The 13,253-nt window shown below is 46.1% G+C and overlaps 6 non-coding genes across 6 annotated transcripts; all 6 read left to right on the forward strand.

The window, feature by feature from the left end:
- The first annotated feature begins 1,243 nt into the window (after positions 1 to 1,243).
- LOC130309388 (U2 spliceosomal RNA) lies at positions 1,244 to 1,434 on the forward strand. The gene has a single exon (XR_008858062.1). It is a non-coding gene; the product is annotated as a U2 spliceosomal RNA (small nuclear RNA).
- Positions 1,435 to 3,528: 2,094 nt separating this feature from the next.
- On the forward strand, positions 3,529 to 3,719 carry LOC130309399 (U2 spliceosomal RNA). Its single transcript, XR_008858072.1, has one exon. It is a non-coding gene; the product is annotated as a U2 spliceosomal RNA (small nuclear RNA).
- Positions 3,720 to 5,813: 2,094 nt separating this feature from the next.
- Positions 5,814 to 6,004, forward strand: LOC130309406 (U2 spliceosomal RNA). The gene has a single exon (XR_008858076.1). It is a non-coding gene; the product is annotated as a U2 spliceosomal RNA (small nuclear RNA).
- A 2,099-nt stretch (positions 6,005 to 8,103) lies between these two features.
- On the forward strand, positions 8,104 to 8,294 carry LOC130309407 (U2 spliceosomal RNA). The gene has a single exon (XR_008858077.1). It is a non-coding gene; the product is annotated as a U2 spliceosomal RNA (small nuclear RNA).
- Positions 8,295 to 10,378: 2,084 nt separating this feature from the next.
- On the forward strand, positions 10,379 to 10,569 carry LOC130309377 (U2 spliceosomal RNA). Its single transcript, XR_008858052.1, has one exon. It is a non-coding gene; the product is annotated as a U2 spliceosomal RNA (small nuclear RNA).
- A 2,091-nt stretch (positions 10,570 to 12,660) lies between these two features.
- Positions 12,661 to 12,851, forward strand: LOC130309378 (U2 spliceosomal RNA). Its single transcript, XR_008858053.1, has one exon. It is a non-coding gene; the product is annotated as a U2 spliceosomal RNA (small nuclear RNA).
- The last annotated feature ends 402 nt before the right edge of the window (positions 12,852 to 13,253 follow it).

A 13,253-nucleotide genomic window follows, 5' to 3' on the forward strand; every position in this document is an offset into this window, starting at 1 on the left:
GTTGTAAAAATGCTCTAGAAGCTAAAGTCGCAGAAATGTCACACATATTTGGCCTGCAACTTTCTGTGCGACAAATTCAGACAGGAAAAATCAGTATAAATCCTTAGAAAATTATCCCCCAGTGTCTCCATCTGCTGGCGGTATTGAATAAGCATTGCTGCACTGATGGGGTATGCATTAGACGAAAAAAAAGAAGAAAAAGAAGAATAATACGCCCAGAAAAGAGGCGAAAAGGAGAAAAACGTAAAAAAACGTGAAAAAAAAGTAAGAGGAAGAGAAGGGAAAAAAAGGTGGAAATGGGTTTAAAAGTGATTTCGGCGGAGAAATATATATATATATATATATATATATATATATATATATATATATACGCGCACACACACACATATATATAAACGTATTCTCCGTTGAGATATTGCAGCCGCTGCTGTGTCCAGGCCCAGGAGCCTTAGCACTGTGCTGTGATGTCACTCAATACCACTGACATCACTAGGTGTAAACAACATCTCTCCTTTGCTGTGTATGTGACTATGGAGCTGTTTGGTGATGTCGTCTATTATGGCCTTCATAGAAGCAACAGGAGATTGTTGCATCCATCTAGAACCCTCAGAACTACAGTGCTATGATGTCACTCACTTCCACAGGCCTTGCAGAGTGTAAACAACAACAACCCAGCTTTGTTGTGTATGTAACCATAGGGATTTGTGATGTCACCTAGAACCTTCACAGCAGCGACAGCTTTATGAGGAGCATCAGCACTGCTCTGCCTGAGCAGAACCATCACCGCCATAGGTTGTCAAATAACCCGGGTTTAACCCACACAGGTAAGTCCAATGGGGTGCAGGCATGTCCTCTATGCTTACAGCTTCCCGTGGGTGTTGGTTTGATACCGTTTGGGGACAGCCAAGGAGGCATCTGCAGGCAACAAAGGTAGGTGTGTGCTTGTGTGTGTGTTTCCTATGCAGATCCTAAGCCCAGTGTCACATGCAAGTAGGAGGAGTAAGAAGGGTTCCTGGCAAATCCGGGTTATGGATTGCATTTAAAAAGGCCCCGTGGGAGTGCAATGGGCCCCTGTCTTGCTGCTTAGCAATAATGGTATGGGTTTAGGTTCTGCTGTGTGTACTGGTGGTTGACTGCCCCCCAGCCCAGAGTGTGCATGGAAAATTGTCTGGCAGCCTCCCTGACAGCAAGCAGTGATAGTGCCCATGAAGGGCACCTTGTTGGGCCCGCCCCTTTCACGGTTATCGCTTCTCGGCCTTTTGGCTAAGATCAAGTGTAGTATCTGTTCTTATCAGTTTAATATCTGATACGTCCCCTATCTGGGGACCATATATTAAATGGATTTTTGAGAACGGGGGCCGATTTCGAAGCTTGCTTCCGTCGCCCTATGCATTGACCCGATATGGCAGTATCTTCGGGTACAGTGCACCACCCCCTTACAGGGTTAAAAAGAAAGATTCCTACTTTCATTGCTACCTGCTTGCTGGCTAGCCAGCTAGCCAGCCCTGTGGGCCTTGCTGCTGCTGCAGCCAAAAAACAAAAGGTGGTGCTGCTGCTGCTTCTGCTGCTTCTGCTTCTGCTTCTGCTTGTGTCTGGCCGCTGTTGGAGCGTCCAGGCACAGGACTTCTGCTGCTGCTGACTAAATGGCCTCCTTAATTGGATCATTTGAGTAGCCAGCACACCTGTGCAGGTAGGGCATGACATGATAGGCAGCTGCCTTGATAGCGGGTGGGTGCTGAATGTTCCTAATTGACAAAATAAGATTAATGCTTATGAAGAAATATAAAATCTCATCCCTTCCCCAATATCGCGCCACACCCCTACCCCTTAATTCCCTGGTTGAACTTGATGGACATATGTCTTTTTTCGACCGTACTATGTAACTATGTAACATAACATGGGGGGGGGGGGGGGTCTCCTGGCTGTTCACACAGGTGTGTCATTGCTGTACATTGACCATGCATTGCTTCTGTGGTATTGCAAAGGCAAAGACAAATGCTTCCAGCCATCCATTGCACTAATGGATTGGTCATCAGCTGGCTGTCTATATCCCGCATCAATATAGACCAAAGTACAGAGGGTTAGGCTATGCTATTGTGCACCTACCTGATGCATCAGAAGGTGCGAGGCCCTTGCTAAATTCTGTGCACAGACTTTGAGATCTATACTTTAGACTGTATCTAAACCTGCTCCAACATGGACTGACATTCTGGCCTACTTTCAGCCGATGCGACTTGTCTGTCGCTGAACAGTCGCTTTTTATGTATTCAGCACCTATGTATAATGTTGTAAAAATGCTCTAGAAGCTAAAGTCGCAGAAATGTCACACATATTTGGCCTGCAACTTTCTGTGCGACAAATTCAGACAGGAAAAATCAGTATAAATCCTTAGAAAATTATCCCCCAGTGTCTCCATCTGCTGGCGGTATTGAATAAGCATTGCTGCACTGATGGGGTATGCATTAGACGAAAAAAAAGAAGAAAAAGAAGAATAATACGCCCAGAAAAGAGGCGAAAAGGAGAAAAACGTAAAAAAACGTGAAAAAAAAGTAAGAGGAAGAGAAGGGAAAAAAAGGTGGAAATGGGTTTAAAAGTGATTTCGGCGGAGAAATATATATATATATATATATATATATATATATATATATATATATACGCGCACACACACACATATATATAAACGTATTCTCCGTTGAGATATTGCAGCCGCTGCTGTGTCCAGGCCCAGGAGCCTTAGCACTGTGCTGTGATGTCACTCAATACCACTGACATCACTAGGTGTAAACAACATCTCTCCTTTGCTGTGTATGTGACTATGGAGCTGTTTGGTGATGTCGTCTATTATGGCCTTCATAGAAGCAACAGGAGATTGTTGCATCCATCTAGAACCCTCAGAACTACAGTGCTATGATGTCACTCACTTCCACAGGCCTTGCAGAGTGTAAACAACAACAACCCAGCTTTGTTGTGTATGTAACCATAGGGATTTGTGATGTCACCTAGAACCTTCACAGCAGCGACAGCTTTATGAGGAGCATCAGCACTGCTCTGCCTGAGCAGAACCATCACCGCCATAGGTTGTCAAATAACCCGGGTTTAACCCACACAGGTAAGTCCAATGGGGTGCAGGCATGTCCTCTATGCTTACAGCTTCCCGTGGGTGTTGGTTTGATACCGTTTGGGGACAGCCAAGGAGGCATCTGCAGGCAACAAAGGTAGGTGTGTGCTTGTGTGTGTGTTTCCTATGCAGATCCTAAGCCCAGTGTCACATGCAAGTAGGAGGAGTAAGAAGGGTTCCTGGCAAATCCGGGTTATGGATTGCATTTAAAAAGGCCCCGTGGGAGTGCAATGGGCCCCTGTCTTGCTGCTTAGCAATAATGGTATGGGTTTAGGTTCTGCTGTGTGTACTGGTGGTTGACTGCCCCCCAGCCCAGAGTGTGCATGGAAAATTGTCTGGCAGCCTCCCTGACAGCAAGCAGTGATAGTGCCCATGAAGGGCACCTTGTTGGGCCCGCCCCTTTCACGGTTATCGCTTCTCGGCCTTTTGGCTAAGATCAAGTGTAGTATCTGTTCTTATCAGTTTAATATCTGATACGTCCCCTATCTGGGGACCATATATTAAATGGATTTTTGAGAACGGGGGCCGATTTCGAAGCTTGCTTCCGTCGCCCTATGCATTGACCCGATATGGCAGTATCTTCGGGTACAGTGCACCACCCCCTTACAGGGTTAAAAAGAAAGATTCCTACTTTCATTGCTACCTGCTTGCTGGCTAGCCAGCTAGCCAGCCCTGTGGGCCTTGCTGCTGCTGCAGCCAAAAAACAAAAGGTGGTGCTGCTGCTGCTTCTGCTGCTTCTGCTTCTGCTTGTGTCTGGCCGCTGTTGGAGCGTCCAGGCACAGGACTTCTGCTGCTGCTGACTAAATGGCCTCCTTAATTGGATCATTTGAGTAGCCAGCACACCTGTGCAGGTAGGGCATGACATGATAGGCAGCTGCCTTGATAGCGGGTGGGTGCTGAATGTTCCTAATTGACAAAATAAGATTAATGCTTATGAAGAAATATAAAATCTCATCCCTTCCCCAATATCGCGCCACACCCCTACCCCTTAATTCCCTGGTTGAACTTGATGGACATATGTCTTTTTTCGACCGTACTATGTAACTATGTAACATAACATGGGGGGGGGGGGGTCTCCTGGCTGTTCACACAGGTGTGTCATTGCTGTACATTGACCATGCATTGCTTCTGTGGTATTGCAAAGGCAAAGACAAATGCTTCCAGCCATCCATTGCACTAATGGATTGGTCATCAGCTGGCTGTCTATGTCCCGCATCAATATAGACCAAAGTACAGAGGGTTAGGCTATGCTATTGTGCACCTACCTGATGCATCAGAAGGTGCGAGGCCCTTGCTAAATTCTGTGCACAGACTTTGAGATCTATACTTTAGACTGTATCTAAACCTGCTCCAACATGGACTGACATTCTGGCCTACTTTCAGCCGATGCGACTTGTCTGTCGCTGAACAGTCGCTTTTTATGTATTCAGCACCTATGTATAATGTTGTAAAAATGCTCTAGAAGCTAAAGTCGCAGAAATGTCACACATATTTGGCCTGCAACTTTCTGTGCGACAAATTCAGACAGGAAAAATCAGTATAAATCCTTAGAAAATTATCCCCCAGTGTCTCCATCTGCTGGCGGTATTGAATAAGCATTGCTGCACTGATGGGGTATGCATTAGACGAAAAAAAAGAAGAAAAAGAAGAATAATACGCCCAGAAAAGAGGCGAAAAGGAGAAAAACGTAAAAAAACGTGAAAAAAAAGTAAGAGGAAGAGAAGGGAAAAAAAGGTGGAAATGGGTTTAAAAGTGATTTCGGCGGAGAAATATATATATATATATATATATATATATATATATATATATATATATATATATACGCGCACACACACACATATATATAAACGTATTCTCCGTTGAGATATTGCAGCCGCTGCTGTGTCCAGGCCCAGGAGCCTTAGCACTGTGCTGTGATGTCACTCAATACCACTGACATCACTAGGTGTAAACAACATCTCTCCTTTGCTGTGTATGTGACTATGGAGCTGTTTGGTGATGTCATCTATTATGGCCTTCATAGAAGCAACAGGAGATTGTTGCATCCATCTAGAACCCTCAGAACTACAGTGCTATGATGTCACTCACTTCCACAGGCCTTGCAGAGTGTAAACAACAACAACCCAGCTTTGTTGTGTATGTAACCATAGGGATTTGTGATGTCACCTAGAACCTTCACAGCAGCGACAGCTTTATGAGGAGCATCAGCACTGCTCTGCCTGAGCAGAACCATCACCGCCATAGGTTGTCAAATAACCCGGGTTTAACCCACACAGGTAAGTCCAATGGGGTGCAGGCATGTCCTCTATGCTTACAGCTTCCCGTGGGTGTTGGTTTGATACCGTTTGGGGACAGCCAAGGAGGCATCTGCAGGCAACAAAGGTAGGTGTGTGCTTGTGTGTGTGTTTCCTATGCAGATCCTAAGCCCAGTGTCACATGCAAGTAGGAGGAGTAAGAAGGGTTCCTGGCAAATCCGGGTTATGGATTGCATTTAAAAAGGCCCCGTGGGAGTGCAATGGGCCCCTGTCTTGCTGCTTAGCAATAATGGTATGGGTTTAGGTTCTGCTGTGTGTACTGGTGGTTGACTGCCCCCCAGCCCAGAGTGTGCATGGAAAATTGTCTGGCAGCCTCCCTGACAGCAAGCAGTGATAGTGCCCATGAAGGGCACCTTGTTGGGCCCGCCCCTTTCACGGTTATCGCTTCTCGGCCTTTTGGCTAAGATCAAGTGTAGTATCTGTTCTTATCAGTTTAATATCTGATACGTCCCCTATCTGGGGACCATATATTAAATGGATTTTTGAGAACGGGGGCCGATTTCGAAGCTTGCTTCCGTCGCCCTATGCATTGACCCGATATGGCAGTATCTTCGGGTACAGTGCACCACCCCCTTACAGGGTTAAAAAGAAAGATTCCTACTTTCATTGCTACCTGCTTGCTGGCTAGCCAGCTAGCCAGCCCTGTGGGCCTTGCTGCTGCTGCAGCCAAAAAACAAAAGGTGGTGCTGCTGCTGCTTCTGCTGCTTCTGCTTCTGCTTCTGCTTGTGTCTGGCCGCTGTTGGAGCGTCCAGGCACAGGACTTCTGCTGCTGCTGACTAAATGGCCTCCTTAATTGGATCATTTGAGTAGCCAGCACACCTGTGCAGGTAGGGCATGACATGATAGGCAGCTGCCTTGATAGCGGGTGGGTGCTGAATGTTCCTAATTGACAAAATAAGATTAATGCTTATGAAGAAATATAAAATCTCATCCCTTCCCCAATATCGCGCCACACCCCTACCCCTTAATTCCCTGGTTGAACTTGATGGACATATGTCTTTTTTCGACCGTACTAACTATGTAACTATGTAACATAACATGGGGGGGGGGGGGGGGTCTCCTGGCTGTTCACACAGGTGTGTCATTGCTGTACATTGACCATGCATTGCTTCTGTGGTATTGCAAAGGCAAAGACAAATGCTTCCAGCCATCCATTGCACTAATGGATTGGTCATCAGCTGGCTGTCTATATCCCGCATCAATATAGACCAAAGTACAGAGGGTTAGGCTATGCTATTGTGCACCTACCTGATGCATCAGAAGGTGCGAGGCCCTTGCTAAATTCTGTGCACAGACTTTGAGATCTATACTTTAGACTGTATCTAAACCTGCTCCAACATGGACTGACATTCTGGCCTACTTTCAGCCGATGCGACTTGTCTGTCGCTGAACAGTCGCTTTTTATGTATTCAGCACCTATGTATAATGTTGTAAAAATGCTCTAGAAGCTAAAGTCGCAGAAATGTCACACATATTTGGCCTGCAACTTTCTGTGCGACAAATTCAGACAGGAAAAATCAGTATAAATCCTTAGAAAATTATCCCCCAGTGTCTCCATCTGCTGGCGGTATTGAATAAGCATTGCTGCACTGATGGGGTATGCATTAGACGAAAAAAAAGAAGAAAAAGAAGAATAATACGCCCAGAAAAGAGGCGAAAAGGAGAAAAACGTAAAAAAACTTGAAAAAAAAGTAAGAGGAAGAGAAGGGAAAAAAAGGTGGAAATGGGTTTAAAAGTGATTTCGGCGGAGAAATATATATATATATATATATATATATATATATATATATATATATACGCGCACACACACACATATATATAAACGTATTCTCCGTTGAGATATTGCAGCCGCTGCTGTGTCCAGGCCCAGGAGCCTTAGCACTGTGCTGTGATGTCACTCAATACCACTGACATCACTAGGTGTAAACAACATCTCTCCTTTGCTGTGTATGTGACTATGGAGCTGTTTGGTGATGTCGTCTATTATGGCCTTCATAGAAGCAACAGGAGATTGTTGCATCCATCTAGAACCCTCAGAACTACAGTGCTATGATGTCACTCACTTCCACAGGCCTTGCAGAGTGTAAACAACAACAACCCAGCTTTGTTGTGTATGTAACCATAGGGATTTGTGATGTCACCTAGAACCTTCACAGCAGCGACAGCTTTATGAGGAGCATCAGCACTGCTCTGCCTGAGCAGAACCATCACCGCCATAGGTTGTCAAATAACCCGGGTTTAACCCACACAGGTAAGTCCAATGGGGTGCAGGCATGTCCTCTATGCTTACAGCTTCCCGTGGGTGTTGGTTTGATACCGTTTGGGGACAGCCAAGGAGGCATCTGCAGGCAACAAAGGTAGGTGTGTGCTTGTGTGTGTGTTTCCTATGCAGATCCTAAGCCCAGTGTCACATGCAAGTAGGAGGAGTAAGAAGGGTTCCTGGCAAATCCGGGTTATGGATTGCATTTAAAAAGGCCCCGTGGGAGTGCAATGGGCCCCTGTCTTGCTGCTTAGCAATAATGGTATGGGTTTAGGTTCTGCTGTGTGTACTGGTGGTTGACTGCCCCCCAGCCCAGAGTGTGCATGGAAAATTGTCTGGCAGCCTCCCTGACAGCAAGCAGTGATAGTGCCCATGAAGGGCACCTTGTTGGGCCCGCCCCTTTCACGGTTATCGCTTCTCGGCCTTTTGGCTAAGATCAAGTGTAGTATCTGTTCTTATCAGTTTAATATCTGATACGTCCCCTATCTGGGGACCATATATTAAATGGATTTTTGAGAACGGGGGCCGATTTCGAAGCTTGCTTCCGTCGCCCTATGCATTGACCCGATATGGCAGTATCTTCGGGTACAGTGCACCACCCCCTTACAGGGTTAAAAAGAAAGATTCCTACTTTCATTGCTACCTGCTTGCTGGCTAGCCAGCTAGCCAGCCCTGTGGGCCTTGCTGCTGCTGCAGCCAAAAAACAAAAGGTGGTGCTGCTGCTGCTTCTGCTGCTTCTGCTTCTGCTTGTGTCTGGCCGCTGTTGGAGCGTCCAGGCACAGGACTTCTGCTGCTGCTGACTAAATGGCCTCCTTAATTGGATCATTTGAGTAGCCAGCACACCTGTGCAGGTAGGGCATGACATGATAGGCAGCTGCCTTGATAGCGGGTGGGTGCTGAATGTTCCTAATTGACAAAATAAGATTAATGCTTATGAAGAAATATAAAATCTCATCCCTTCCCCAATATCGCGCCACACCCCTACCCCTTAATTCCCTGGTTGAACTTGATGGACATATGTCTTTTTTCGACCGTACTATGTAACTATGTAACATAACATGGGGGGGGGGGGGTCTCCTGGCTGTTCACACAGGTGTGTCATTGCTGTACATTGACCATGCATTGCTTCTGTGGTATTGCAAAGGCAAAGACAAATGCTTCCAGCCATCCATTGCACTAATGGATTGGTCATCAGCTGGCTGTCTATGTCCCGCATCAATATAGACCAAAGTACAGAGGGTTAGGCTATGCTATTGTGCACCTACCTGATGCATCAGAAGGTGCGAGGCCCTTGCTAAATTCTGTGCACAGACTTTGAGATCTATACTTTAGACTGTATCTAAACCTGCTCCAACATGGACTGACATTCTGGCCTACTTTCAGCCGATGCGACTTGTCTGTCGCTGAACAGTCGCTTTTTATGTATTCAGCACCTATGTATAATGTTGTAAAAATGCTCTAGAAGCTAAAGTCGCAGAAATGTCACACATATTTGGCCTGCAACTTTCTGTGCGACAAATTCAGACAGGAAAAATCAGTATAAATCCTTAGAAAATTATCCCCCAGTGTCTCCATCTGCTGGCGGTATTGAATAAGCATTGCTGCACTGATGGGGTATGCATTAGACGAAAAAAAAGAAGAAAAAGAAGAATAATACGCCCAGAAAAGAGGCGAAAAGGAGAAAAACGTAAAAAAACGTGAAAAAAAAGTAAGAGGAAGAGAAGGGAAAAAAAGGTGGAAATGGGTTTAAAAGTGATTTCGGCGGAGAAATATATATATATATATATATATATATATATATATATATATATACGCGCACACACACACATATATATAAACGTATTCTCCGTTGAGATATTGCAGCCGCTGCTGTGTCCAGGCCCAGGAGCCTTAGCACTGTGCTGTGATGTCACTCAATACCACTGACATCACTAGGTGTAAACAACATCTCTCCTTTGCTGTGTATGTGACTATGGAGCTGTTTGGTGATGTCATCTATTATGGCCTTCATAGAAGCAACAGGAGATTGTTGCATCCATCTAGAACCCTCAGAACTACAGTGCTATGATGTCACTCACTTCCACAGGCCTTGCAGAGTGTAAACAACAACAACCCAGCTTTGTTGTGTATGTAACCATAGGGATTTGTGATGTCACCTAGAACCTTCACAGCAGCGACAGCTTTATGAGGAGCATCAGCACTGCTCTGCCTGAGCAGAACCATCACCGCCATAGGTTGTCAAATAACCCGGGTTTAACCCACACAGGTAAGTCCAATGGGGTGCAGGCATGTCCTCTATGCTTACAGCTTCCCGTGGGTGTTGGTTTGATACCGTTTGGGGACAGCCAAGGAGGCATCTGCAGGCAACAAAGGTAGGTGTGTGCTTGTGTGTGTGTTTCCTATGCAGATCCTAAGCCCAGTGTCACATGCAAGTAGGAGGAGTAAGAAGGGTTCCTGGCAAATCCGGGTTATGGATTGCATTTAAAAAGGCCCCGTGGGAGTGCAATGGGCCCCTGTCTTGCTGCTTAGCAATAATGGTATGGGTTTAGGTTCTGCTGTGTGTACTGGTGGTTGACTGCCCCCCAGCCCAGAGTGTGCATGGAAAATTGTCTGGCAGCCTCCCTGACAGCAAGCAGTGATAGTGCCCATGAAGGGCACCTTGTTGGGCCCGCCCCTTTCACGGTTATCGCTTCTCGGCCTTTTGGCTAAGATCAAGTGTAGTATCTGTTCTTATCAGTTTAATATCTGATACGTCCCCTATCTGGGGACCATATATTAAATGGATTTTTGAGAACGGGGGCCGATTTCGAAGCTTGCTTCCGTCGCCCTATGCATTGACCCGATATGGCAGTATCTTCGGGTACAGTGCACCACCCCCTTACAGGGTTAAAAAGAAAGATTCCTACTTTCATTGCTACCTGCTTGCTGGCTAGCCAGCTAGCCAGCCCTGTGGGCCTTGCTGCTGCTGCAGCCAAAAAACAAAAGGTGGTGCTGCTGCTGCTTCTGCTGCTTCTGCTTCTGCTTGTGTCTGGCCGCTGTTGGAGCGTCCAGGCACAGGACTTCTGCTGCTGCTGACTAAATGGCCTCCTTAATTGGATCATTTGAGTAGCCAGCACACCTGTGCAGGTAGGGCATGACATGATAGGCAGCTGCCTTGATAGCGGGTGGGTGCTGAATGTTCCTAATTGACAAAATAAGATTAATGCTTATGAAGAAATATAAAATCTCATCCCTTCCCCAATATCGCGCCACACCCCTACCCCTTAATTCCCTGGTTGAACTTGATGGACATATGTCTTTTTTCGACCGTACTAACTATGTAACTATGTAACATAACATGGGGGGGGGGGGGGGGTCTCCTGGCTGTTCACACAGGTGTGTCATTGCTGTACATTGACCATGCATTGCTTCTGTGGTATTGCAAAGGCAAAGACAAATGCTTCCAGCCATCCATTGCACTAATGGATTGGTCATCAGCTGGCTGTCTATATCCCGCATCAATATAGACCAAAGTACAGAGGGTTAGGCTATGCTATTGTGCACCTACCTGATGCATCAGAAGGTGCGAGGCCCTTGCTAAATTCTGTGCACAGACTTTGAGATCTATACTTTAGACTGTATCTAAACCTGCTCCAACATGGACTGACATTCTGGCCTACTTTCAGCCGATGCGACTTGTCTGTCGCTGAACAGTCGCTTTTTATGTATTCAGCACCTATGTATAATGTTGTAAAAATGCTCTAGAAGCTAAAGTCGCAGAAATGTCACACATATTTGGCCTGCAACTTTCTGTGCGACAAATTCAGACAGGAAAAATCAGTATAAATCCTTAGAAAATTATCCCCCAGTGTCTCCATCTGCTGGCGGTATTGAATAAGCATTGCTGCACTGATGGGGTATGCATTAGACGAAAAAAAAGAAGAAAAAGAAGAATAATACGCCCAGAAAAGAGGCGAAAAGGAGAAAAACGTAAAAAAACGTGAAAAAAAAGTAAGAGGAAGAGAAGGGAAAAAAAGGTGGAAATGGGTTTAAAAGTGATTTCGGCGGAGAAATATATATATATATATATATATATATATATATATATATATATACGCGCACACACACACATATATATAAACGTATTCTCCGTTGAGATATTGCAGCCGCTGCTGTGTCCAGGCCCAGGAGCCTTAGCACTGTGCTGTGATGTCACTCAATACCACTGACATCACTAGGTGTAAACAACATCTCTCCTTTGCTGTGTATGTGACTATGGAGCTGTTTGGTGATGTCGTCTATTATGGCCTTCATAGAAGCAACAGGAGATTGTTGCATCCATCTAGAACCCTCAGAACTACAGTGCTATGATGTCACTCACTTCCACAGGCCTTGCAGAGTGTAAACAACAACAACCCAGCTTTGTTGTGTATGTAACCATAGGGATTTGTGATGTCACCTAGAACCTTCACAGCAGCGACAGCTTTATGAGGAGCATCAGCACTGCTCTGCCTGAGCAGAACCATCACCGCCATAGGTTGTCAAATAACCCGGGTTTAACCCACACAGGTAAGTCCAATGGGGTGCAGGCATGTCCTCTATGCTTACAGCTTCCCGTGGGTGTTGGTTTGATACCGTTTGGGGACAGCCAAGGAGGCATCTGCAGGCAACAAAGGTAGGTGTGTGCTTGTGTGTGTGTTTCCTATGCAGATCCTAAGCCCAGTGTCACATGCAAGTAGGAGGAGTAAGAAGGGTTCCTGGCAAATCCGGGTTATGGATTGCATTTAAAAAGGCCCCGTGGGAGTGCAATGGGCCCCTGTCTTGCTGCTTAGCAATAATGGTATGGGTTTAGGTTCTGCTGTGTGTACTGGTGGTTGACTGCCCCCCAGCCCAGAGTGTGCATGGAAAATTGTCTGGCAGCCTCCCTGACAGCAAGCAGTGATAGTGCCCATGAAGGGCACCTTGTTGGGCCCGCCCCTTTCACGGTTATCGCTTCTCGGCCTTTTGGCTAAGATCAAGTGTAGTATCTGTTCTTATCAGTTTAATATCTGATACGTCCCCTATCTGGGGACCATATATTAAATGGATTTTTGAGAACGGGGGCCGATTTCGAAGCTTGCTTCCGTCGCCCTATGCATTGACCCGATATGGCAGTATCTTCGGGTACAGTGCACCACCCCCTTACAGGGTTAAAAAGAAAGATTCCTACTTTCATTGCTACCTGCTTGCTGGCTAGCCAGCTAGCCAGCCCTGTGGGCCTTGCTGCTGCTGCAGCCAAAAAACAAAAGGTGGTGCTGCTGCTGCTTCTGCTGCTTCTGCTTCTGCTTGTGTCTGGCCGCTGTTGGAGCGTCCAGGCACAGGACTTCTGCTGCTGCTGACTAAATGGCCTCCTTAATTGGATCATTTGAGTAGCCAGCACACCTGTGCAGGTAGGGCATGACATGATAGGCAGCTGCCTTGATAGCGGGTGGGTGCTGAATGTTCCTAATTGACAAAATAAGATTAATGCTTATGAAGAAATATAAAATCTCATCCCTTCCCCAATATCGCGCCACACCCCTACCCCTTAATTCCCTGGTTG

The sequence above is a fragment of the Hyla sarda genome, unplaced genomic scaffold (assembly GCF_029499605.1).
Source record: "Hyla sarda isolate aHylSar1 unplaced genomic scaffold, aHylSar1.hap1 scaffold_1528, whole genome shotgun sequence".
Taxonomy (NCBI): domain Eukaryota; kingdom Metazoa; phylum Chordata; class Amphibia; order Anura; family Hylidae; genus Hyla; species Hyla sarda.